The sequence below is a fragment of the Nothoprocta perdicaria genome, unplaced genomic scaffold (genome assembly GCF_003342845.1).
Source record: "Nothoprocta perdicaria isolate Ctin4 unplaced genomic scaffold, notPer1 scaffold_106, whole genome shotgun sequence".
Classification (NCBI taxonomy): domain Eukaryota; kingdom Metazoa; phylum Chordata; class Aves; order Tinamiformes; family Tinamidae; genus Nothoprocta; species Nothoprocta perdicaria.
The window spans coordinates 56,774-62,492 of record NW_020454161.1 but is presented as its reverse complement, the minus strand read 5'-3'; positions in this window follow the sequence as shown (position 1 = coordinate 62,492).

Here is a 5,719-nt window from a genome sequence, read left to right as displayed (position 1 = left end):
CTTCTCTTTAATTTGAATTTGATGTAATTAGTTATTGCTAATAGTTCCTTTTATTTTCTACTTTTAGTTTTCTTTCTGTTTGCTTTCACAAACTAGTCTTTTCCTCTCCTAATTTGTTTTGACTTTCAGCTTTCCAAGCTTCAACTTTCCCTATTGTTTTTAAGTGTCATTCATTTTCTTACATAATAATAATATGCACATATTGAATATTTATTATAATATCCAAACCTCATGGGTTTTGTGCTGTGTTGCTATTGGTAATACCATTGTTCCCTGGAGTCAGATATGCTGAAGTTAATGTAGTTTGTTATTCATCTCTGGCCTACACAGTTAGTACATCTCTTTCTTTATATTATTTTTTAAAAGAAAATCTCAATAGTTTAAAAATAGTTCACTGAATGGATCTAATTAACTAGAAGATTAAGAAATGCTGTTTATGTATTCTTATTCATTTTCTTATATTTTAGGTCAAGTTAACCTGAAACACAAGTAACAAGCACATATGTGTTTTTTAAATTTAGCTATACTTTTAAATAAGCTATTATATTTTTTTTTCACTTTCTCATGGTCAGTTTTTATAGGTTTTTTTTTTAAGATACAGAAAAACTTAACACCTTTAGCAGACTGTGTCTTTCTTTGTTTTGCTTCTYTTTACCTTTTGCTATGCCAACCTGGAAAATTTTAATTCTTTCTTTCATCATTTATACCAAGTGTTCCAGTTTTCTTTGAAACTCCTGAAATAAATTCACCTCATGAACTCATCTCTCTGTTATTGTTTCCTTAGTCATTTGTGAACTGCTGTCCTCCCTTGTCTTTGTAAACTGCACAACTTTGCTCTTTGTTCTCTGTCATGAAATACTTCATACTAATACATGCTTAATAATAGTTATCTGTAAAAGTTTTATACTACATCTACTAGTAGACAACTCATATATCAAGGAAAAATAGATATTCTCCTTTTTATTCTGTCTTCCCATCACAAACAGCGAAGGGAGAGGATTCTTTAAAAATTTCTACTGTGTGTTTGTATTTCGAGACATGAAAACCTACTGCTTCTTAGATCTACTTGCAGGAGGCACATATGCGGGCATGATGTTGCACATAAACAACTTYCCAAAACCCAGAGAAAAATTGGAAAGCAACAGCAAAAACAAAAGAAAATCAAGAAGCCCTCAGCATGTTTCTAATCTTCTAGCAACAACAGTTGTTTTCTCAAGGTGTATTCAATGAACTATTAGCTACTTGAAAGTTAATAATCCTTGACTTCATCTCAGGCCATCAGTTTTTTTGAGAGATTACAGTCTCCCAGATAATTTATTGCATTTTTAATTACAGTTAAGTTCAGTTTAAAATAAAACAAAAAGCCTTCCTCAAACAAATTCTGCTAGTAGTTGAATGTTAAACTATGATTCCTAAGTATGTGTTAAGATTTAATAAATATTTAAGAAAATGACATATCTCTTCACACAGTTAACACTGTTCAATAAACATACAGATTGGTGACTAGTGTATTAAAAAACATCTTTTGAAACATAAAACCATTTTTGAGATTTCACACAAAGACATTTCTTTTTATTTTGAATGTCTGCAAGCCATATGCTTCCTTTTGGTATATTCCTTCTCATATAATGAATAAAAGAAATGAAGTAGAGAAAAAAAGCATTAAAGCATTAAAGATAATGTTATAAAATCAGAGTAGAGACAAATACATTCAAGTATTGTTACACTCATATGACAATCTGCCTGTCATCACTGGCAATAATTAGGCATGGATTTTTCACTACTGCCTTCCCAAACTGAGGCCCATAACAGAGGTTCAGGGAGCTGTGCTTGTCCAACCTCGCAAAGGAAAGGCTTTTTTCCAGAAGGACCTAAGAGCAGACTACCAACATCTGCAAGGAGATTATCTGGAAGGAAGAGCCAGGCTCCTCACATTTATGCATGGTAGGAAGGCATAGGTAGGAAGGGGTAATAGGCATAAGTTGAAATGAAAGATTAAAACTGAATATAAGGAAAATCTTCATCATGAGGACAGTTAAGCAGTGAAACAGCTTTCCCAGGTAGGTTGTGCTCTGTCCGTCTTTGACCGTCAATATCTAACTGGATAAAGCCTTTTAACTTGAATAGTCCAGTGAACCAATACTRCAGATGTGATCTGAGTGCTGAGCAGAGGGGCATTCCCTTCACCTCCCTCAGTCTTCTGCCTGTGTTTCCATCCATGTACCCCAGGATGTCACTGGCTGGCTTTGCTGCCAGGACACACTGAGGGCTCATGCTCAGCTTGTGGTTGCCCTTTCAGCAGAGCTGCTCCTTAACCAGGCACTCCCCAGCAGGTACCATCACAGAGGTTACTCTCTCCTTGCTGCAGGGCTTTGTGTTTATCCTTGTTAAATCTAATGATATTCCTGTCAGCCCATTCCTCTGGCAAGCCCATGAATATGTCAACATGTCCTAACACTTTGTCTCATCTGCAAATTTAAAGACATGTTATCCAGGTTATCTCATGTTATCCAGGTCATTGATAAAAATATGAAGCAGGATAGATCTCCAGATCGATCCCTATGGTATGCTTTTTCTTATGGGTATCCAGAAAGCATATAGCCCATTAACCACTACCCTCTGAGCTCAGCTATCTAATGAGTTATCTACCCATCTAATTTCCACCTATCCAGAAAGTAACGTCCAAACTTGGGTGTGTGATTGTAGTGGGAGGCAATGTAGAAAGTCTTGCTAAAGCTGAGGGGAGTGTCATTCCCTTCTCTTGTCCATATATTCACTCAAGTGAGTGTCATCCCCTTCTCTTTTCCATACATTAAGTCACTTTTTCACAGAAGACAATCAGATTGATCAGTCAAGATTTTTTCCTTAGTAAATCCATGTTGACTGCTCCCAGTCACTATGTTCTCCTTCCCATGGCCACGTGCTCCTTCCCATTCCTATGTGCTACAAGAGGACTAGCTGCCTGATCTTCTGAGGCAGAAGTGATTCACTGGCCTGTAGCAGTTAAAGAATGAAGCCAATGTGCCCCTATAACTGTGATAACCTGAAAGAACCTGAAGTTTTTTTTCAGTATTTTTCCCAGGTCTTTACTGACCTGACAAAAAGTAAGTAAAGATTGAATAGAATATCTGAAATCTTTCATGTTCTCAAAATCACTCCATTAGAAATATTTCTTTTGGAATCAAAGTTCCAAAGTAATTTCATGATATAGACCAGATATTATTTCTGATGAAAATGTCTGGATCCTTATATGCATCCTTTTTTATTTTCTGAATTGCTGGTGAATTTGGTATTTCTGGATGCATACTTCTGGTGTATACTGACCTTTCTTGACGAAAATAGGTGAAGCATACAAGTTAAGCATTTATTACAATAATGTTTTTCACTACATTCAATTTCCTTTAATATATACTGAAAAGATATCACAAAGATATCACAAACATCTGATATTGTTGTGACTTCTCATTTGAAAAAAAATTACTTTCTTCTTCATTAAATGTGACTTCATTGTGTGGTGCTTTCTTCTTCATTAAATATTATTAGACTGATTCCTGAGTTCATAATAAAGGCAGGTTAAGTGAGTAATTTAAAGCTATGTTTAGCAGCACAAATAATTTATTCAAATGACCATATACAGATTTGAGAAAGAAATTTCATTTTGAAAATTCTGGCTGTGGATTCCAGACATCTGTTATTTTCTCTGCGGTGTGAGAATGAGCTGTTAAGAGGCAGACTCTTTCAGATGGTAATCTGTTTATAGTAGGTACTTAAACAGAGAGGAAGAGGACAGGAGCAGGTACAGTTTAGGCAGCATATTTCTTCTAGAACAGGACCAAAGCTCTGAAACCTGAACCAGGACCAAAGCTCTGTGTTTGGAGGAGGGGTATAAGGCCTGTAGTCACAGGTTATATGCCTTATACGCCTCCTCCAAACACAGCCACTGAGTTGAGGTTGTGGAACCTCTTAGTTATAAGCCATATTTCAGCCTTGGCCTTCTCTCCATCCCCATCATTTTCTCAAAATTGCACCTGTTATTACTGCTTCCAAGGCTAGCAGTGAGTGGAGCAATTGTCATGAGCATTCTTCTAGTGCAAACACAATCCTCACATGAGTGTCCCTTTAGTTTGACAGCTTTCACTGRGATCTTTGATAGCTTTGAGTTGTCTCCTGGCCAGATAATGATTAATGCTTTTGTAAGGCAGGTGGACTGCTTAATGAACCAGTTTCCCTATTTTATCTCAAGACCTCAGACTGAACTTTCATCTTTTAAAGCTACAAATGCTAATGGACCGATACTACTGATGATTTTGGCAGCCTCTTCATTTCAATATGTATGAAGTTGAACATGGTTACAATGCAGGATAGAAGAGAACATTAGAGGTCTGACTAAAAAAGGTGTAACGAAACCTATGTATAGTGTTAGTGGTTATATCTACATCCAAATGTCTGTATTTTTAAACCATAATTTTCTATATCAATTCTGGTTTTGATATGGTCTTGCAGAAGTGAGAATGTTTGAAGGCAATACCCACGGCAGTGGGGCCCTTCAAAACAATAAAACAAACTCAAAYCATTGGATCAAGTATTTTATTGGAGAGCCTATTTWTATATATATATGTGGATACATATATATAATCTATACCTATATTTATATCTATCATATTCAAATGATGCATSACAATTAAATAACTAGTCATTGTACTTCAGTGCTTTGATCCATACCTTGTGGCCCTTGTAAGGCTCGGATAGGCTGGGACCAAATTCTTTCTCTGAAAAAAAAAAAGAAATCTTTGCAAATCAGAGTTTTAGACAGAAAGCAATACATTAAGCATGGAAGACTAAAGGCAAGTGCTAGTCATGTCCTTCAGATAATCTGGAAATGTATTTATATGGTTTGTAGTGCCTACTGACAGGGATCTGAACTGAAAGGATTTTGTGATAAGACTATGCTTCCTAGAACAAATTTTTCCAAAGTGATTGAGATATTTTTGTTTGTTCCCTTTTTYTTTGCAAATCAAATGAAAAATTTTTAAGTAGTCTGTAGGCAATCAAAGATAATATGCACACAGTAATTTTGGTTGTAAACACACTAATATGTTCATAATACAGTGTACAGTATAAACATATATTCATTACATGTTATTATAGAAAAAAAAAAATCAAGAGTATGAGTACAATCTAAATATTCAGTCCTTGGGTTAAATACAAATGCTGAAGTGTTAATCAGTTTTGGGAACTTGCTAATTCAAAACAGTTGAGTGTCTTTTACTGGAGTGTGCAGCAGATATTTTACAGAAAGTACATATTGTGTAGTCTGAGGAAGGYGTTTACCAGCAGATAGGTGAATGAGAAATCCTCCTTTAAGAAATCAAAAATCTTTAGCAATGAAATCGGACTGGTAAGGTTTTATATGACAACTAAAATAAAGAGGAACCTCCAAATTTCTAACACTTCTATGTTATGCAAAAGTTAAACCCTTTAAATGCAGATTTCAGGAAGGAGTAACAGATGCAGTTACAAAACAACTAAAAAAAAACTTGGCAAAATATTTGATATTTTCTTTTTTTTTTTTTTTTGCAGTTTTATTAGTATACAAAATTACTGGCAGCATTCCAACTTCCATTTAGCTTGCCTGAAACAATCTCCACTTCTGAAGTCTATTTAGTGCCTATAGTAGCAAAGGGGATTCAGACAGCTGATCCCTATTGTAATTAACCAA